The 23056-nt window shown below is 36.4% G+C and overlaps 1 long non-coding RNA gene across 1 annotated transcript in view; it reads left to right on the top strand.

The window, feature by feature from the left end:
- LOC116753228 overlaps positions 1-23056 on the top strand; it is a 146715-nt gene that overhangs the window by 89573 nt on the left and 34086 nt on the right. The window contains exon 3 of the long non-coding RNA XR_004349721.1: positions 2432-2611. This is a non-coding gene — a long non-coding RNA (uncharacterized LOC116753228). The remainder of the gene's footprint in view (positions 1-2431; positions 2612-23056) is intronic.

Here is a 23056-nt window from a genome sequence, read left to right as displayed (position 1 = left end):
TGAAAGTCGTTAGGTCCCTGTCAGTGAAGTGAAGGTGCTCTAAGTACTATTCCAGCTCACTGCCAGCTCAGGCCCCATGCACAGATTTTCACAAATTAATTCTTTCAAGCATGAAGTGTATTCTGGTAGTTATTTTCAGATGCACAGCCAAGGAATGAAATTAGTGTCTAGGGCTGTGTTGGAGCTTTGAAAAAAAGATGAATATTGTGTGCTACATCATTTGAGCCCATTATCTCATTGTTTACTTATTTATTATTCAGAGTCATTCAGAAGCAGAAAATTATGTTTCTTAAAACATCTAATTGCCATGAGTGTGACATTTGAGAGACTGTTCAGGATGGCAAAACATTTTGCAGATCACAGTGATCTGAAGTCTGCTTTAACTCCTATTTCAAGGGCATGTAATAGGAGACAAAATGATATGAATGGTGCTCTCTGCTTGGATATTGTCCTATTAGCACAAGGTGGGCTTGTTTTAGATAGAAAATTTAAATGTTGAAAATTAATCAATACGTTAAATATTATTGTTTGAAGCAAGATAGGTGCTTATTAACATTCTCTATGCAGTGTCTTTTTTAAAAATTGAAGTATAGGGCTTCCCTGGTGGCGCAGTGGTTGAGAGTCCGCCTGCCGATGCAGAGGACATGGGTTCGTGCCCCGGTCCGGGAAGATCCCCCATGCCGCAGAGCAGCTAGGCCCATGAACCATGGCCGCTGAGCCTGCGCGTCTGGAGCCTGTGCTCCGCAATGGGAGAGGCCACAGCAGTGAGAGGCCTGCGTAACGCAAAAAAAAAAAAAAAAAAATTGAAGTATAGTTGAATTACAATTTTGTGTTAGTTACAGGTGTACGACACAGCGATTCAGTTATATATACATATTCTTTTTTCAAATTCTTTTCCCTTATAAGTTATTACAAAATATTGAGTAGGGTTTCCTGTGCTATACATTAGGTCCTTGTTGGTTATCTATTTTATATACATAGTAGTGTGTATATGTTAATCCCAAACTCCTAATTTATCCCTCTCCCCCTCTTTCCCTTTGGTAACCATCAGTTTGTTTTCTATGTCTGTGGGTCTATTTCTGTTTTGTATATAAGTTCATTTGTATCATTTTTTTAGCTTCCACATATAAGTTGTATCATATGATATTTGTCTTTCTCTGTCTGGCTTACTTCACTTAGTATGATTATCTCTAGGTCCATCCATGTTGCTGCAAATGGTGTTATTTCATTCTTTTTTATGGCTTAGTAATATACCATCGTATATGTATACCACATCTTCTTTATCCATTTATCTGTCAGTGGACATTTAGGTTGCTTCCATGTCTTGGCTATTATAAATAGTGCTGCTATGAACATTGTGGGGGGTGCATGTATCTTTTCAAAGTACGGTTTTCTCTGGATATGTGCCCAGGGGTGGAATTGCTGTAGCATTTGGTAGCTCTATTTTTAATTTTTTAAGGAACCTCCATACTGCTCTCCATAGTAGCTATATCAATTTACATTTCCACCAACAGTGTAGGAGTTTCCTTTTTCTCCACACCCTCTCTAGCATTTATTGTTTGTAGATCTTTTGATGATGGACATTCTGTCTGGTGTGAGGTGGTACTTCATTGTAGTTTAGATTTGCATTTCTCTAATAATTAGCAATGTTGAGCATTTTTTCATGTATGCAATGTCTTTTTTTACAGAGCTCAAAGCATTCTGTTGCTCACACCTCCTCAGTCAGATAGATTCACTGAAGGAATCATCTGTTTGAATAGATTATTTGGTCTTCTTTATGAGAACTATAATTGTGTCTTCCCAGTTCCCCATCTGTATGAAATAGAACTATTTCTTTGTCTCAGGGAAAGTATTGAAATTATTTTACCACTTTTTCCTTATATCTTCAAAGAATACCTTATTTAATTCCAGAAGCTCAAGGTATTTTTATTGTTTTGCTGAAAGATATCCACCTAAAATATCAAAGCAGGCATGTAATCAAAAACATTTTAAAAAGAACTGATCAACATTTTACCTTCTTTGTTTTATATATGAACACTCACTAAAGGCCATTTGGAGAGTGATTATGTATATGACAATTGTGTTGGTAGTGGCAGTTTTATTTGTTTTGCATAGAAACTGCATTTCAGTAAGGAGCAGGACATCAATAAGAACATGAAGGAAGCACTCTAGACTTCCTAGCTTTCCAAAATTCTTAAATACCTAGAAAATGGATAAATTACTTTCTCTAGGAAAAATTCTAAAGTAGTATTCTCTTTATATAAATAATGGAAGGGTTTCAGTGAATTGAGGAAGTTATTGATGAGGCATTTATTACATTTCTTCCTTTAAAGTCTATCCACTACCTCACAGTCCTGGCTACTTTCTCTACTTGTGGCTCCTAAGACATTTCTGAAATCATCTCCCCTTTCATAATTTACTTTCTCTGCAGAACGACTACTTTCTACCTTCGCTATTCCTTCATAGAGCCTTGTTTGTCAAGTGCAAAATGAGAGACATTTCTAGGGAAGAATCAATAGGATCTAATGACTTATTTGATATTGAGGACAAGGGAGGTGATGGCATTTTGATAAGGAGAATCTGAAGACTTTGACTACCAGCAGAAATGGAGGTAAGATATTTATTTATTCTTACAAGTGAGAATCATTAGCTATACTACCCCTTTACTGAAATGTTTGCTGCCAGCTTGGGTTCTGGGACATTTACCGAGGTTTATGCTACTTTCCCCCAACAATCAAGAAACTGAGAGTAAGAAATCAGAACTTTCTTAACCATCCATTCCAAGTTTTCATCTATTTTAGAGTGCTTCTTGTCTCTATTTGCCAAAACAGTGTAGATTTTTTCTCTCTCTGTGCTGCCTTACCTGAAAGTAGTTCTTTTCTTCCAGATCTTGACTACACATTTGAAACTGGAAACCTGAAAACTTTTCACTGGAAAATATATTTCCCTTTGAAATGTGCTTATGCCTAAAGTTTTAGAGAAAGTGGCATTTCTTGTCCCTGACTCTAATGAGCCTTATCTACTATGATGCCAGACATCGTATTAGTATTAAGGATTACAAGGCAACTGAGGAAACTTCCCCGATTCAAAAGGCTTAAAATTCAAGCGTGTAAAAAATAAATAAATGCCATACAATATGGCCAGTGTATTGTAAAAGGGAAGGGAGAAGAAGTCCTGGGGAATTAACACATTCTACCTAGGGAACGAGGCATCACAAATAGATTCATAAAGGGGATGTCTCTACTCACCTTTCAACAAGGAATAAAAGTTTGCCCTTCATGCAGAGAGAGCAGATGAGTATAGACACAGATGCAGTAAACAGACTGCTGTGTTCAAGAGAATGCATAAAACCTTATGCATAAAACCACAGTGAAGACAAGCATTCCACAAAAGATAAAAACAGATAGGCCAGCAGGTCACTTTACAGAAGACCTGTGACATATCTGGGACATAGTGATTGTTTGTCCTACACCCACCCACTCTATCTCCATTATATGGCCGCTATGTGAGTAAGATCACTCCACCCCAAGTTCAGGGGTGGACCATGATTGGTCTCAACCATCAAGGTACTCCCACTCCCCTTGCCACAGTGGTTGGTTCAGTAAGAGACAATAACCAAGACCTAAATGAATCAATGCACTGCAATTCCTTATCCAAAAGTATTTGTTCAAAGAAGACCCAATTAGCATGAAGCTACAGGCCTTTTTTAAATGGTTGTGAGAACTGATTGGAGGTCCCCTTCTGAGGAAGGAATATCCTTATTCCATTTGCAACTGAACAAAGAGAATGAAGCTAATGAAGTGGTAGGGAGAGTTAAAAGAAAAGCACGAAAATATGCATAAGGCTCACCCTGTATTTTAATGTGATGATCCAGTTAATTTACTTTACCATTTAGACATAGTGTTAAATTTTCTTTTTTTTTAAATAGCAGCATTATTATTTTTATTGAAGTTGATATAGTTGATGTATAATACTATATATTACAAGTATATTATATAGAGATTCACAATTTTTAAAGATTATACTCCATTTACAGTTATTATAAAATATTGGCTATATTTCCCATGTTGTACAATATATCTTTGTAGCTCATGTTTTTATTTTTTCAATTAAATTTTTTTTTATGTAGCTTATTTTATACCTAATAGTTTGTACCTCTTAATCCCCTACCCCTACATTGCCCCTCCCCACCTCCCCTCTCCCCACTGGTAACTACTAGTTCTCTATATGTGTGAGTCTGCTTCTTTTTTGTTATACTCACTAGTTTGTTGTATTTTTTAGATTCCACATATAAGTGATATCATAGTTTTTGTTCTTCTCTGTCTGATTTATTTCACTTAGCATAATGCCTCCCAAGTCCATCCATGTTGTTGCTAATGGTAAAATTTCTTTCTTTTTACAGCTGAGTAGTATACCATCGTATATATATACATATACCACTTCTTTATCCATTCATCTGTTGATGGAAACTTAGGTTGTTCCATATCTTGGCAGTTGTAAATTATGCTGCTATGAACATTGGGGTGCATGTATCTTTTTGAATTAGTGTTTTTGGTTTTTCTCAAATATATCCCCAGGAGTGGAATTGCTGGGTCATATGGTAATTCTATTTTTAGTTTTTTGAGAAACCTCCATACCGTTTTCCACAGTGGCTGCACCAATTTACATTCCCACCAACAGTTCCCAAGGGTTCCCTTTTCTACAAACCCTCGCCAACATTTGTTATTTGTGTTCTTCTTGTTGATAGCCATTCTGACAGGTGTCAAGTGTTATCTCGTTATGGTTTTGATTTGCATTTCCCTGATGATTAGTGACACTGAGCATCTTTTCATAGTGTTAAATTTTCTGATACAGCATCCTAAAGGAGTCATTGAACTATTTTAGTTAGAGATATAACATTACCAGTTTTATGCTTTAGAAAGTCCATTCAAGATACAGGTGTAGAAAGAATTCAAGAAGCACATGACTGAGGTCAGGGGACTCTTAAAAATCTACTTTGGTAGCCATATGAGAAGCTATGATGGATTCAAGAGTCAGATATCAGACATAATAAGAAGATAGAACCTATAAGACTTAGTGATTTTTGGCCTGGGGAGAGGGGTCAGGAAAGAAGATCATTATTCACAGTGATTACTAGGTTTCTGGGTTTTGGATACACCAACTCTTATTATACAGGAAATTCTGGAGGTGGAATAATTCTTCAAGAAGATCTGAACATGTTGATTGGAGCAAATGTAGGAAATATAAACGGATGTGTCAAGTAAGCCTTGGATATTCTCAAAGTAACTTTTTTGATAGCAATATAAATTTGAGAACCACAACAGCTATAGGGGAATACATTGAGTGAGAAGAAGAAATAATAAAAGATAAAATTCAGAAAGAAGACTAATATTTAATATGTGATTCAATAAAGGAAGTACAGGAAATGCCCAGGAAAGTAATATGAGAATGGAGACAATGGAGTATCAGAAACCAAGGAGGACAAGAATGATCTGAAGAAAATGAGGAAGAAGTTGAAAATACCACAGGAAGTAAGAAAAGATATCACTCTTTCATTCACAGGCATTTATCACCGCTCTGACTTTGTGCCAGGTGAGGTTGTGCAGGTTGCGACAGACAATGCAGGAGGCAGAAAGAGTGCATATCTCATGGAGCTTGCAATCTACATGGGCCGTTTCCCACTGTAGACAAGGCAGTTTCAGTGCAGCACTCAGAATAAAACCCAAATTACAAGTGTGGAGAAACGAGTGGAATGAAAGGAAGTAAAGTCCTCAACTGTAGGCATAAGTGTTCACTTCATGGTAGTGAAACTGGGAATAGTTGTGGAGTGGCCCATGACAAGCCATCTTTTATTTTTAAGATGCGGGTGAGCATGTTTAGACTGTGAGAGAAAGAACGTAGAAAGAAACATTTGAATATATAGATAAGAAAGGGAACAATAAATGTTGCTCGAAAGGTCCTAGAAGAGGTGGGGTAAGTTTGAATCAAGAGCTCAAATGGAGACGTGAGCCTTGAATAAGATAGAAGATGTGAAAGCAGGAAGGTGGTCGGCCATCCTTCCACCCACAACTCCCCCGACAGATTGAGGGACTCTGCTCCGTGATCTTGCAGAGCCACCCACATACATCTATTTTCCTGGTGTGATTATTTTTAAGTGTTTTTCTCCCCAATACACTATGAGTTCCATGCAACCAGCAGTGGTGTATATCATCTGTTTGTTCAGTGAGGACAGCAGTACCTAGAACATATCACATGCTTAACAAGTGTGTGTTAATAACAGAATGCTACCAGAGTAGAATTGAGCATTCCCGACTTAAAGGACTATATTCTAAAGGTAAATGAACTTCCAAGTAACTTCAATTAGCTCTCACTTTATTTCCATGAGTCCTCAGGCATCAGTAACATAAAACACTTCAAAGTTATAGTGGGGTTTTCTTTACAGCTGTTATTGGATTTTCTTACTATCATAGCTATAAATAACATATACAGACATCTCCATATGCCTTCAACCTACACCCATGACAATTGTCATCTACTTTCACTGAATAAAAGCCCTCCAAATGATAGCAGCTTATTTGCAGGTAACTCTTTCAAAAATGTGGAAAATGCTCATGTTATGAGACCTCATAATTAACACTACTACTTAATGTTGTATACTACTAGTACCTCTAAAGCATAAATAAATATAGACATCTCATAGAGTTCTTCGTATTGATAATAAAACCAAAACAGGTTTTTAGTTAAGCAAGGATTCCCTAATAACTCACATACCTAATGTTCTCTATGAAGAAATGGAATTGAAAACACAAATTGGAACTTTCCTTTTATATGACAGCATATAATTGCAATCACTATGCTTGGCCTATCTCTTTCTTCCCAAAATGTCTCTAATCTTATAAACAAAGTATCATAGTTCATGATTCAGTAAACAAGAATAAAATGCCTTACTTTTGAAAATCCTATTTCAAAGAATCCTTCAATACCTTCAAAGTTCAAGTAAACTTTCTTTATCCCTAGTTGATAAACTTGTTTTTAGTTCTGGAGGAAGGGATAGTAGGAAATAAAATGTTAATGTGTAGCCACTATGATTGATCTCTACAGAAGAGATTATACCCTCTATTAAAAATAAATTCTTGACATTTTGTACCATATTTCAAACCCAATTATAACCAAAAATTAATGTGATAATGATTTCCAAGCTCTTACCAATGACCCACTTAATTCGCATGAATGTTAGGAGTACAAAATTTGTTCTGTAAGTGTTGGTTTTAATTTATGTTACTCTGTTACATCCCTATTGATTCTTTTGTATATGTGTATCTACTAGGAATTTGTTCCACTGTAAGTGACAGATAACCCAATTTATAATGACTTGCACTAATAGGGATTTATTTTTCTCACATAATGAGAGGTTTGAAGGTAGGAGGTGGCTATAGTCAGTTCAGTTGCTCAATAACATCGTCAAGGAATAGCTCTTTCTGTCTTTCTGCTGCACCACCTTTAGTGTGTTAATTTGTTTCTCATGAAAACCAAATTATGCTCGCAATATGTCTGCTGTAGGTCCAGATACCTGTCTTTTTTCAATGCAAAAAAAAAATGGGAACAAATGCTGCTGGCCACCATTGTTCCCTATTTCAAGAAAGGAAAAGCCTTTGCAGAAACCCCTCCATATACTATCATTTCGGTCTCACTGGCCACTCTTAGATGCAAGAGAGATCAGAAAAGCAGAGGACAGGATTCTAGAGATTGGATTAAAACAAACAGTATGCATGGCCCAGGACTGTGCTACTTGTTGCTCCTAACGAAATAAGAGAACAATAATAGCAAAAAAGGGAGGAAATAGATTTTGGTAGACAACTAACAATGTCTGCCAGTGTACATAATAAAATCTCTCTTATCTAGATTGTTCACAGAATACAATTTTACTTTTTCTTACTTATTCTAGTTTTTAAAAATGGTATTAATAACTCTATTATAAACTCCTCAAGAGCAGCGACTATGATTTTTCATTACTGTGTTACAGCAAATACAATAACTGACATATAACAGATATCCAATAAACATTTGTGGGTAGATATATAAATAAATAAATAAATGCATGAGTGAATACATAGGTCAATTACTGATTTTCAAAAACTTGAATGCCATAGCATCATTCAGTACTAAAATTATATTGAATAATAGATGTTTTATGATATATCATATAGTTGTGATCCTCTCATGTTTTTAACTTCTTTTCTTTTATAATTTTATTATTTTTTCCAGCTTTATTGAGTTGACATAAAACATTGTGTAAGCTTAAGGTATGCAACGTGTTGATTTGATACACTTATATATGGCAAAATGTTTACCACTATAGCGTTAGCTCACACGTCCATCATGTCACGTAACTACCATTTCTTTTTTGTGGGGAGAATATTTAAAGATCTACTCTCCTAGCAACACTCAAGTCGATAATTTGTATTATTAACCACAGTAACCAGGCTGTATATTAAATCCCCAGAACTTATTCATCTTATAACTGGAATTTTTGCTCTTTGACCAACATCTCCTCATTTCCCCGACCCCAGCCCCTGGTAACCACCGTTTGACTCTGTTTCTGTGAGTTCAGCTTTGATATTACAGTATATCTCTGCCTGACTTATTTCACTTACCATAATGCCCTCAAGGTCCACTCATGTTGTCACAAATGACAGGATTTCTTTTTTTTTAATAGCTGAATAAAATTACACTGTGTATATATACCATGTCTTCTTTACCCATTCATCTGTTGATGAATGTTTATGTTGTTTCCATATCTTGGCTATTGTGAATGATGCTGCAGTGAACACAGGAGTGCAAATATCTCTTTGGGATCCTATTTTCATTTACTTTAGACATATACCCAGATGTGAGAATGGATCATATGGTAGTTCTATTTTTAATTATTTTTTCTTTTTAAAAAAAATGTATTTACTTTTGGCTGTGTTGGGTCTTCGTTTCTATGCGAGGGCTTTCTCTAGTTGCGGCAGGCGGGGGCCACTCTTCATCGTGGTGCGCGGGCCTCTCACTATCGTGGCCTCTCTTGTTGTGGAGCACAGGCTCCAGACGTGCAGGCTCAGTAGTTGTGGCTCACGGGCCTAGTTGCTCCGCGGCATGTGGGATCTTCCCAGACCAGGGCTCGAACCTGTGTCCCCTGCATTGGCAGGCAGATTCTCAACCACTGTGCCACCAGGGAAGCCCCTATTTTTAATCTTTTGAGGAACCTCCATACTGTTTTCCATAGTGGCTGCACCAATTTACATTGCCAACAACAGTGCAGATTCCCTTTTCTCCACATTCTCACCAACATTCTCTTGTTATTTCTCATCTTTTTGATAATAACTATTCTAACAGCTGTGAGGTGGTTTTGATTAGCAGTTTCCTGATGATTAGTGATGTTGAGCACCTTTTCATGTACGTGTTAGCCATTTGTATATTTTCTTTGGAAAAATGTCTCTTCAGCTCCCCTGCCCATTTTTTAATCAGATTGTTTGGGTTTTTGCTATTGATTTTTTTGTTAACATCTTTATTGGAATATAAATGCTTTACAATGGTGTGTTAGTTTCTGCTTTATAACAAAATGCATCAGCTATACACATACATATATCCCCATATCTCCTCCCTCTTGCCTCTCCCTCCCACCCTCCCTATCCTGCCCCCTAGGTAGTCACAAAGCACCAAGCTGACCTCCCTGTGCTATGTGGCTGCTTCCCACTAGTTATCTAAAAAAAAAAAAAAAAAAAAATGTTCTGAAGAACCTAGGGGCAAGACAGGAATGGACTTGAGGACACGGGGAGGGGGAAGGGTAAGCTGGGACAAAGTGAGAGAGTGGCATGGACATATATACACTTGTTATACATATATACATATATACACAAATTTGCTATTGATTTTTATGAGTTCTTTATATAATTTGGATATTAACCCCTTATCAGATATATAATTTACAAATATTTTCTCCCATTCTGTAAATTCCTTTTTATTTTGTTGATGGTTTTCTTTGCTGTACAGAAGTTTTTTAGTTACTGTAGTCCCACTTGTTGATATTTGTTTTTTTGCCTTTGCTTTTGATGTCAAATCTGAAAAGTCATTGTCAAGACCAAAGTCAAGGAATTTAGTCCCTGTTTTCTTCTAGAAGTTTCATGGTTTCACATCTTACTTTCAAGTCTTTAATCCATTTTGAGTTGATTTTTGTATATGGTGTAAGATAGGGGTCCAGTTATCATTGTTTTGCATGTGGCTATCCAGTTTTTCCAACACCATTTATTGAAGAGGCTACCTTTTCTCCCATTGTTTACCCTTGGCTCCTTTGTCATAAATTAATCTGATCTTTGTCATTTCTTCCTTTTGCTAACTTTGGGCTTAGTTGGTTCTTCTTATATGTTTTTAAGTTTTGCAAAACCGTACGAAATTTAAAGGCAGTTTCCTTTCTCCAAAGGGAGATGCTAAATTATCTAGCTATTAAGTGTATTAAGGATAATAGAGTAAATGTCCACAGTAATGGGGAAGAAGGAAGGAAGTGAGAGGGATGGAAGGAGGCAAGGAAGGCAAGATTAAAAAAAGAAAAAGGAAAGGAAAGGAAAGGAAATGGAAGAAACACTCAAGCTATCAAGTGATTGTGAAGGTTTGGATAGCAGTTAGAGGTCCAAGAGTAAAATGCAACATCATCCAAAGTCCTGGAAAAGGCAAAAAAGTATAGGTTGATGTAGCTGTGTCTTCTCAAGTCTAAAATGAAAACCAGAATTAGATTAAATTATCTTTGATAAAAAAAAATAATGAAAAAGACTCTTAATTATACTGGCGCATTAGAAGCTCTTTAAATAACATGAAAGTCCCCTACATACGAACAAGTTCCATTCCATTCCGAGAGCACGTCCATAAGTCCAATTTGTTCGAAAGTCCTGCAGTTAGCCTAGGTACGCACCTAACACAATCGGCTATATACTGCTGCTTTTACGCTTCCTTCTGGACATCGTGGGCTTGAAATAAAGATACTGTGCTATGATACTCTATAGAGTACTATACAGTAAGGTACACAAAAGCACAACCACTTGTAGAGGATGCATGCACGTGACAGCGTACACCAGACAGATGAACTAACTTATGCGATTGGACACGCGAATGCATGTTCACGTCTTTGAAAGTTCGCAACTTGAACGTTTGTATGTAGGGGACTTGCTGTACTCAGAGTGATGCTTCTATCTTTTTCAACAGAATTAAATAGTAATGAGGAAAGCAAGGATTTTCTTTTCCCTGTAAATCCTTTCTCTATTGTCCAACCCTCTCCTCAACTTTCTACTTTTGGCAAAAAGGAGTCATTGGTTAGATAGAGAAGAGCCTCCTAGATTGCCCAGTACCAAATGAAGAAAATCAATAGGAAAGGTAAAGAAAGTTTCACACCATTTTCTGGACTCCATATGAGCCTGTAATAGGTAATAATAAGCATGTTTTCTTTCTGGAAACAAACTACTTACACAACATTGTAGATGGTGCAAATGAGAAGCTACCTTTTTTGCAGTTATATTTATGAGATTTTAACTTTTACACACAAAAAAATAGAATTAAAAAGTATCCAATAACCTATTACACTTAACTACACACGAAAAGACTCATTAAGCTGATGGGACTGTGCCCTCCCAGTGAGAGTTATGTTAATGCAATTAAAATATGTAGGAGGAAACAAACAGCACCATAAATATCATAATTCTGTGCAAATACAAACCAGTCAAATAATGGTAAATTCAATGAAATCATAAAAATTTAAACCAGAATAAGACCTTAGAAAAACAATGAATCCAACCTCTTCATATTAATATTTAAAGCTATATAACTGGATGACAGAGGTTGAACTAAACCCAGGTATCCAATGACATGTGATTAACCCATGATGTACACTTTTGGAAAGAATATGGCTGTCTTTTGATTAAGTTTACATTATGATCATCAGATATGCAAGCGAATTAATATGTAAATAGTTTAAGTTAATCCAAAAACCAGTCTGACAGATTTTCATTGACTACCTTGATTTGCCCAGTGGCTAACAAGATTATGAATTTTTAAATTGTCCATATTAAGTGGGTGTTCTTGGCTTTTACTATGCATATAAAATTATGGAAGTTTATGTATATACTGGCCTATTAAATTCTAATATACATAATGCAGACATTAAACGGGGGGATGTCTGGCAAAGCTATGCTGCAGCTCGTGAATACCAGTGATAAGCCTATCTGTCTTCAAGTTAATTGCAAATAATTTTACCTGAAATAGAAAAGTATTGCAGTTTTACATTCGCTTAAAATTAGTGGAAACTGCATATGTTGTTGCCACAGACTAGAAATATGTGTTAACCGTCTGACATGGTACGTGCTAATCACAAATATTGTCCTATCATGCCAGCTTTACTATTTGTGTATCAAACGTTTTCTTAATTACAGGTTATTATATGAAGCATGACAAAATAAATATCATGGCCATGCTTTTATTTAATTAGTAATATTCAATTTACTGGAAATTAGGGTTGTTTTGGTTCATTTTAAGGGTATTTCTGAACATTTTATTCAGAAGATTGGCTGAACATTATCTTATTGAAATATCAAAGCAAGACTGATATATTTTATTCTAACAAAACTGCAGCTATTTTTTGTGAAGTTGTCATGTTTTCTAAAAATTTAACATCAAATAGTTTTATATTATCATATACGCCATTCTAAAATTTCTTAAGTAATTAGTTTCTTAAACAATAGAAATATACTTATTTTAAATCCTTTTCTGCTTCAAAAATTAATTAAATATTTATTTTGAATGAGGAGATAGGAAGGTATTCTCTATACTTAGCTGCCTTCACTGTACAAACAGAAAAATACATGGTGGTTGCATCTGGTAGAGGAAGGTACAACCTAGAGATACATCAAGCAGACCTAGATCATGGTTAGCAGGGAGGAGAACAGAGACCACATACGAAGAGAGGAAAATGAGAGAATATGATGGAAAAAAAGAAAGAAGCAAAGTAACTGCAGACAGTGGCATACACGTAGCAAACAGGGTTAGATTTTTAAGTCGAGGGTCAGTTTTATGACAAAGGAAAACAAATTTTAGCTCTCAGCATTGTGTGCAGGGAAGGACAGGAAGACAAGGAATGACAAGTGTCCAGAACAAGGGAGCAGAGTAGGAAGGTCTTGAGCTCACCTCGTCCCACAGACACACCAAAACTACAACTACATATAGTACAACTGTCTCTGAGAGTGACCTGAAGACTAGTAAAACAGATATTCTACAACTAAAGATATAAAGAAAAGACCAATTTGAGACATGTGGGAGGGGCAGAGACGTGGTCTAGTCAGAACCCACACCTCCAGTCTGGCAAACCATAAGTGGGAGAGATATCACAATGGTGGAGGTTTCCCCTGAGGAGCGAGGAATGTGGGGCCCACATCAGTTCCCCAGACTGGGAGACCTGCACCAGGAAGATAAGCCCTCATAAGGTTTGAATTTGAAAACTAGTGGGGCTTACACCCAGGAGAGCCAGATTGTTGTGGGAGACTGAGACATGGCTCTTGAAGGACTCATGCACAAACTCACTCACTCCATGGTCCAGCTCAGAGGCAACAGCTTGAAAAGTGCCTGGATCATAGGAGAAGACTGACCCACTAATTTTAGGGCTTGTGCAGAGGGACAGGGACCTGCTGGAACTTCCTCTGCGGATGGAAGCACTGGTGGCACCTTGTTACTCTCCTTCCACCTAGCTAGCTGGTGTCGGCTGATACTGTTCCTGTCACTCCCCCTCAACTAAGCTAATACAGTGCACCCCACCCCAGCTGGGGACCCACCCTGCCCAACTTGCCCACTGCAGCTGGCCTTTCCAAAGCAGTTCCTACCTGCCCCATCTGGCAGGCCACCCCAGCTAGCACCAGTGCCTCTCCAAGGTGGCCCCCACTATGGTGTGGCCAGCCCTGCCCATCAGGGCACCTGCAGCAGTCATGGCTGAGCCATGTACTAGCTGCACCAGGAGCCAGTGTACTAGGATTCTGACAGCTGTTGTGGCTGAGCCTTACAGCCAGCCAGCCTGGAAACCAACTCTGCTTACCTGTGTGCCTGCAGCAATCACAGCCTAACCACAATAGGAAGATGCATGCAGCCCATGCAGGAAATACTACTGGAGCATCTAGTTCTGGTGACCAGGGGACATTGTGCCATTGGGCTCCACAGGACAACTTTTACATAAGGCTATTCTTTCAAGACTAGAGGATGTAACAGATAAACCTAGACATAAAAACAAACACAGAGGCTTAGGCAAAATGAGAAGACAAAGGAATACCTTCCAAATGAAAGAATAAGACAAAACTTAGGAAAGTAACTAAATGAAATGGAGATAAGCAATTTACCAGGTAAACAGTTTAAAATAACACTCATAAAGATACTCGCCAAACTCAGGAGAAGAATGAATGAATTCAGTCAGAATGTCAAAAAAAAAAAATAAAAAAGAACCAATAAGAAATGGAGAATATGATAATTGAAATGAAAAATACCGTAGAGGGAATCAACAGATTAAAGATGTGGAAAAATGAATCAGTGATCTAAAAGACAGAGTAGTAGAAATCATCCAATCGGAAAAGCAAACAGAAAAAAGAATTTAAAAAAATGAGAATAGTTTAAGAGACCTCTGGGACAACAACAAGTAAACTATCATTCATATTAATGGGTCACAGAGGGAGGAGAATGGGAAAAAGGCACAGGAAAGTTACTAGAAAAAATAGTGGCTGAAAACTTCACTAACCTGATGAAGGAAACAGACATCCAAGTCTAGGATTCAGAATCCCAAACAAGATGAATCCAAAGAGACCCACACCAAGACACATTATAATTAAAATGTCAAAAGTTGAAGGTAAGAGAGAATCTTAAAAGCAGCAAGACAAAAATAACTAGTTACAGATAGGGGAGCACCTATAAGACTATCAGCTAACTTTTCAGCAGAAACTTTACAGGCCAAAAGGGACTGGCATGATATATTTAAAATGCTGAAAGAGGGCTTCCCTGGTGGCACAATGGTTGAGAGTCCGCCTGCCAATGCAGGGGACGGGGGTTCGTGCCCTGGTCCGGGAAGATCCCGCATGCCACGGAGTGGCTGGGCCGGTGAGCCATGGCCGCTGGGCCTGCGCGTCCGGAGCCTGTGCTCCGCGGCGGGAGAGGCCACGACAGTGAGAGGCCCGCGTACCGCAAAAACAAACAAACAAACAACAACAAAAAAAATTGGTACATAACATTATATTAGTTTGCAACATAATAATTCAATCTTTGTACACACACAAAGTGATCAGCATAATAAGTCTAATTACATTTTAAAGTTTAAGAAACACTGGGATAGATTTTACATATCCTCCAGATTTAGATAGGCATCTTTGAAAGAGTTTATCCAATATAGCAGAAGTAAGTTTATGACATGAACCTCTGAGAGGGATTAAAGCAACAAATGAAAGTTAGGGGGCTCTAAGAAGTGAAATTTTAATTGGACAAATAATCCTGATAATAAATAAAAGAGTGTATGGTATGTAAAAAAGCAAAAACAATACCAAAATGGTGTTGGGCAAGGAGTTCTCTGGAGTCGGTTTTTTAAAGCAACAAGTGTAATGCCTAATATTTAACTGGAATTTTGTTATATACCAGATGTTTTCTATATACCATATACTAGGCTCCTTATATGACTTAACTAATTTCTCCCTTATATAATAATTAATGTAATAATTAATTACATTAAATCTGTACAGTGGGAGGAAATTCTGTCTCCACTGTATAGAGGCAAACACCAAGAATTGAAGAAATTGAATAAATATCCCAAATATAAGTAGGTAATAAGTTGTGGTGGCAAGTTTCAGATCCAAGAAATCTCTCCCCTACGAAAATCATAAGATACTTTAACTGAAACGTGACTATGGCATTTTTTAAGAGCTAAAACTCTTAGAAGAAGATAAAAAAGTAAGTCTTAATGATCATGGATTAAATAAGGTCTTCTTAGATATGGCACCAACAGCACAAGAGACAAAAGAAAAAATAGATAATTTAAATTTTATCAAAATTAAAAACTTCCCAGAACACCAAGCAAGAAAGTTAAAAAAAAATAGAATGGGAGAAAAATATTGGAGATAATATTTCAAATAAGGGACTTGTATCTAAAATATATAAAAACTCTTACAACTCAATTATAAAAGAACAAATAATGCAATTAAAAATGGGCAAAGGATACAAATGGATACTTATCCAAAAATATACAAATGGCCAATAAGCACATGAAAATATGCTCAGCACCATTAGTTGCTAGGAAAACGCAAATCAAAACCCCAGTGAGGTCCCATGTCACACCCAGTAGAATGGCTATAATCAAAAAGACAGATAATCACAAGGGTTGACAAGGATATGAAGAAATTGGAACCACTGTATTGAATGTAAATGCTGCAGACACTTAGAAAAACAACCTGCCAGTTCCTGAAAAAGTTAAATACAGAATTATCATATGACCAGCAATTCTACTGCTAGGTACAGAGAAATGAAGTAAACACACAACTCTAAATATACTAAAAACTGAATATTGTAAACTTTAAATGGGTGAATTTTATGGTACATGAATTGCATCTCAAGGAAGCTGTTAAACAAAAAGGCCAATCACTAGGGTATAAGATTGTCAGTGAAAGAGCAAAGAAGCAGGGAAAGGGTAGAAAGGAGAGAAGAGGCCTAGGGACAGGGCTGAATAACAAGGTACAGGCTAGAATTGGAGTTGGTAGGCTTATCCTAGAGATTTTATAAAAACACAAACTCAAACTTTAAAATACATACTATACAGGACCACACAACTACTATTAATAATACACTTGATTTTAAAATTAAAATCAATATACACAACTGTTTTTTATTAATGGTGTTTTGGGAGGAAAAGCATACTTTGGAATTGGTCATAACATGAATTCAATCCAATATATGCCACTTACTAGCTGGTTAACCCTATAAAAGTTATTTAGCTTCCCTAAGTTCTGAGGCTTTCTCTATTTGTGAAATAGGGACACTGCTATATTTCTCTTAGTCTCACACTACATGTGAGGTGCTTGTGCCCAACATGGTGTTGGACTCAAAACATGGTAGCTGTTAGTAGAAGTAATAGTAAAAATCATTATCATTCAGTGATGATTACTACCAATTTGCCATATTCTACTGAAAGTTTTGCCAACAGAATAATCCAAATTTTGTTACTTAATAAAGTTTTGGCTCTAGATTCTACAACAGGTAGCTAAAAAAATCTTTCTATTTCATTTATATCAAACAGCTATAGAATAGTAAATATTTTTCATTATATAGAAGAAAACATATGAAAAAATGATAAGCATAAATAGCTGACCCGAAGCCCAACAGTATGTTATTACACAATAACATAACCCTCTCACTGTGGTATCACCACTTAGAAAAGAAAATTAAAGTAAAAGGAAAACAGAGCTATATGTATAGAAAATAGGAGACTAATAGAAATTGGAGTCTCAAAAAGAAGGGAAAGAGCAAGAAAAGTATACATATGCAACTGAGGGCAAATAATTCTTTATTATTATTATTATTCTATCAACTTAAATGGACAGTTTCAGTTTTGACAACAACATAGAAAAGGAAAAACGACATATAAATTTTGTATGTTGTAATATTATATTGTAACATAGCATAGTATATAATAGTGTATAATAATTAGGGCCAAACATTTATCTATTTTACAGAGATACTCTTTAACTTTGAAAGATTAGGTAAACATGTATTTGTGCATTTATCCATAACACCCCTGCTAAAATGGTAGTTTAAAAATACAATGGCATTAAGCCACAAGGAATGAAACAACAGGAGAGCAGACATGAGATTTCCATATTTTACTAGGACATGGGAAAACTGAAAGCAGATAGGTGAATGGTAGCTGGCCCCACTACACCCATGAGAGGCTCAGAACTGGCACAAGGCATCTTAAGTGCTGAGTGTAGCACAGTGCTGAAAACAGATGTATGGGTTAGAAGTCTTGTGTGTATAATGGAAAACTATGCCTAGGTCCTGTGACTATGCATTGTAGCCAGGCAGTAATTTCTCTATCCTCACCCCATGAAAAAGACTGGAGATTTATTCTCTAGGAAAATTGCACCAGAGATTTTCTGCACAGAAAACACCAGGCACAGAGGCATAGCACAGAAAGATTAAGTGAAATTTTGCATAATAAAGAGTGGAATCCTCTGTTATCTTATCCCATACTACTCCCAGAATGCCTCCATAAAAGAGGCTGGAAGATTCTTCTCTGTAGTAATTGAACAGTCCCAGATAATAGATACATTCCAAGGAATCTGCGGTTCACTGACCCATCAATTTTAATGCAGCCCACTCTTAGGTAGGTACAACTTGGCACACACAGCTTCTGTACTCCACTTTTAAATGTTAATGAACATCCAAAGAACACCAGACATTTGAAGATACCTCCAACGTGAAAAGCAGAGAGTAACAGTGAGGAAAGAGAAAGGAGGTGTATTTTATACAGCATCATCAGATGACTCTGTAAAAGACATGGAATAATTTAATAAATACCTTTTTTTTTAAGATGATGTTGGGGGTAGGAGTTTATTAATTAATTAATTTATTTTTTCTGTGTGGGATCTTCATTTCTGTGTGAGGGCTGTCTCTAGTTGTGGCAAGCGGGGGCCACTCTTCGTCGTGGTGCGTGGTCCTCTCACTATCGCAGCCTCTCTTGTTGCATAGCACAGGCTCCAGGCGTGCAGGCTCAGTAGTTGTGGCTCACGGGCCTAGTTGCTCCGCGGCATGTGGGATCCTCCCAGACCAGGGCTCGAACCCGTGTCCCCTGCATTAACAGGCAGATTCTCAACCACTGCGCCACCAGGGAAGCCCAATAAATACCATTTTTGAAAGACAGAAGTTAATAGGTTTTATTTAATATAGAAGTTAAAGATATGTACCTAATATATTTTTCATGCATATGTTTAAAAAATTACTGAACATCTTCCAATTCTAGGCATGAAGCAAATTACCAAGGGTAAGAAAAGATGAATAAAACAGTTTCTTCTTGAAGTAGCTCAAAGAAGAAAAGAGAAGAGAAATACACAGACATGAAATAATTACAACAAAATGTGATAAATGATAAAATAATAGGATGAATACAGTGTGAGGTATCATATAGGAACAATAATTAAATGTTTGGGAGAGTATGCTTCTGGAAGTATCATTAAGTTATACTTTAAAACAAACCCACCAATTCTATTACATGTGTAAATATGTGCTTATGTAATATAAGGAAAAATTTATAATTAAAAAATGTTGAGAAACTGTTTTCTCTTTAAAAACTGAAAACTTTACGGGTGAACCATATTTCAAAGAAACTGTCAACTTCATCCAATGTGCTCAGTAGGACTCCACTTACAATAGTGGGCCTACTCAAATTAATCAAGCACTGCACTGTGCTCTCTATTTTCAACTCTGGACTCTGACTATGACGCCACTTTAAATGGTTACAGAATTGGCATGGAGCTTTGGACAAATTGTATTAAAATCCTGTGGGAGGGACTTCCCTGGTGGTGCAGTGGTTAAGAATCGGCCTGCCAATGCAGGGGACACAGGTTCGAGCCCTGGTCTGGGAAGATCCCACATTCTGTGGAGCAACTAAGCCCGTGCGCCACCACTACTGAGCCTGCTCTCTAGAGCCAGTGAGCCACAACTACTGAGCCTGCGTGCCACAACTACTGAAGCCTGCGCGCATAGAGCCCATGCTCTGCAACAAGAGAAGCCACCACAATGAGAAGCCCGTGCACTGCGAGGAAGAGTAGCTCCCCTCGCCGCAACTAGGGAAAGCCCCCGTGCAGTAACAAAGACCCAGCACAGCCAAAAATAAGTTAAATAAATAAATTTATTAAAAAAAATTCCTGTGGGAATTGCACTTAATTAAGCAATAATAATTTATCAAAAGCTTTACTAAGCTGTTAGTCTCATTTCACATTCATAAGAAGAAACATATCATTTTATAAATAATCACAATTTGTTCTCCGTCAAGGACACATATTAATCAATCTTTTAAATATTAATGTTTGGGGATAATTTTGTTCCATTTTAACACTTGGAGTCTACTATTTTATCCTAGTAAATTTCCATTAACTACAACCTGTTTTATATATATTATTAAGAACTGGCAATGATCCAGGTATAGGGTCTTAAGTTGATTTTTCAAAAAAATCCTTCTTTTCATTGACATTATCTCTATAACTACATCTATGTAGAAATAACCACACGACATGGGGCAAAAACCAAAGACTTGTTTATCTTAAGTACATACTGACTTTTTTTATGTTCCCATTTGATACTACAATTGCTTGAGTACTCACTGGTACAAAGGCATGCAATGCACCCTATCTGGATGTTCTGAAGTTGTTTAGTTGCAAATTACATTTCTATGAAATATCTTTACTTTAAAATTTAGTTTGTATGTGTTGACAAGATTCTGATCAAATGGTTAGCAAACTTGATGATACATTATCGTGTCAAAACCTGATGGTTTTGTTCTGATTTCCTAACTTTCTTCACATAAATTTGATCTTATATTGTGTATTTGTTTACCCTCTCTATGGAAGTTCATATAATATATACCCCAATATACTCAGGATAACTGCTGGAGAAAGATTTGGCATTATTCCCATATGAAATTTTAGGAGGATGAAATTTGAAGAAATTAGATGCCTTCTTTTAGGTCACCAAACTGGTTAATGGCTAGATGAAATTAAGAGTTGTTAGTTGAATTCTAATGCAAAGCTCCTTCATGATCTTTATGCCTAGTTTTCTCATGAATGCAAAAAGATAACTGCAATTTTCCTGTTGCCTTAACAAATACAGAAAAAATGAGAAATTGTATTGAAAATATTAAGACTAATATAAACAATGGCTGTAGGTAAAACATGAACAAAATAGCATCTAAATTATTAAGAAACATGAACTTATCGGTATTATCTCTTGAGATAACTCAAATTTTTAGCTAGAGTTTGATTATATAGTAGTTTAATGTTGTTAATATCTCTTTAACTGAATCTGATCAACTGATATTTTCCTTTCATACCATCATAGTAAACTTAGTAACTACCAGTTTTACACATCACATATTCTTCAACATTTTTGCTCAGCTATATTACACATTACAGTGTGCAAAACACCATGCTGCCATTCTTTCAGTTGTGGGAACAAAGAACAATATGGCAACAGACAAGAAAATCATTTAAGTGTTTGTGTGTATTTTGTTCACTACTCTTCAATCCAATTTTAGAGATGAACTAACTGTGTCCCAATTCACAATCCCATAGTGACAGACCTGGAACATTGTAGTTAAGTGGTCTATCCACTCCATCATTTTGCACATGTTTGGAAATAACTCATGGATTTAGCTGGCTAGAATGGGAATTTTAATGATTTACATAGAAGAACATATCTAAATTAGGAAACCAATTTTTCTGTTGGTATTTTAGTTATGATAGTATTCTCTAGAGACTGGCCTAGGCATATCTTCTACCTACAAGGAAATAATCGTTACTTTATAACAGGGATTATTTCCCAATCCAGTCTTCCCCCACATATTATGGAATTATTAAATTATATTTATTCAACCTCTTCATACCTTTCTATTTGACTTTCTTCCAAAAGAACTGAGCAATCATCTGATGAATTTAATGAATGAATAAAGTCGATCCAAATGATTACAAAAAAGAAAAGTGCTTCCCCACAAACTTAGGGAGAGGTGACTTATTTTATTGATTTAATTTGCATTAGGAGTTTTTACTCTGAAGTATTTTTTCCAAAGTAAAAGAAAAAGGTACTTAAAATAATGCTCTTAAAAAGTGACATTTTAATGTCATGGAATGAGTCAGTGGATCTTACTGAGGTTTATGAGGTCAGGTTAATCTTCTGTAGTTAGCCAAATAACTCAAGGAAAACATAGCCATTAAGGAAAGGTTACATTATTTAGGTCTGCACTACTTGTGTACTTCTACATTACTTACATTCTTTTACAACTTCCCAGCTTTTTTTGTTAATTTTGCACCTGACTTTTACAATTATCTTAGTGCAGTCAGTTTAATTGAAAGAAACAAGAGAACTTCAACTTCGTCTTCACTAAGATCAATATTATTATCAAAATACTTCAATTTAATGAAAATGCCTTTCTGGCAAAAGATCAAGAAATAGATTATTAGTGTCTTGTCTATTAATACATATAAATATCCCTGCATATTTAAGATTAAAAATAAACTAAACCTTTAAGCACTGACACTTTCTGGATCTTTCATCTAAGCTTTTGAAAGAACTTGTCTGTGATGGCTTAATTCATTCAAAACAACTTAAAATCTGTGAACTTAAAAACTGACTGAGAATCTGGCCTCTTTCTCTCTGAGAATCAGGCTTCCAAAATGTAGTAAGATTTCAAAAGAAGCAGCCTAGTTACTCATCCTCTGCTTACTCAGAGTAGCCCTGGCTGAATGCTGTGACTCTGTCGTAACTTCTGGGTTAAGTATCTGTGTACTGAATAGCAAATGGAGTATCTCTAGGGCACAATGTCGTGTTGCATCATGCAAGGTGCATTTTCAGCACTGATACCCAAGCAAATTTGTTTGCTGCAGTAGCCATAGCAGAAGCATCTGAAAACTTACAACCCCTTCACATCGTAAGTGAGATCTTTCACACATCTTCACTTAATATATTCTACTCTCCCAGATGTACTATTGAATTATTAGCTCCAATTGCACAAGTCCAAACACGGCATCTGGAAACATCCCTCCGTGTAGAGGGTAGATACATTCCTAATCTGTTGTTTGAGGTGGTATAAACTTGGACTCTCTCCATGGCTGTCATCTACAAGATTTGTTACAAATTACTCTGGGAACAAGTGTAAAATCCTGCAATGTCATATCTTCTAGGGAAATTACTGTGTTCTATTAAGAAAGTTATAAATCTTGACTTCCTCTGGGATTATTTTCACTATACTTTCCTA

This window comes from Phocoena sinus, chromosome 4, assembly GCF_008692025.1.
Source record: "Phocoena sinus isolate mPhoSin1 chromosome 4, mPhoSin1.pri, whole genome shotgun sequence".
In the NCBI taxonomy this organism is placed as follows: Eukaryota; Metazoa; Chordata; class Mammalia; order Artiodactyla; family Phocoenidae; genus Phocoena; species Phocoena sinus.
The sequence above is the reverse complement of the archived record's forward strand: the minus strand, read 5'-3'. Positions and strand labels throughout refer to the sequence as shown.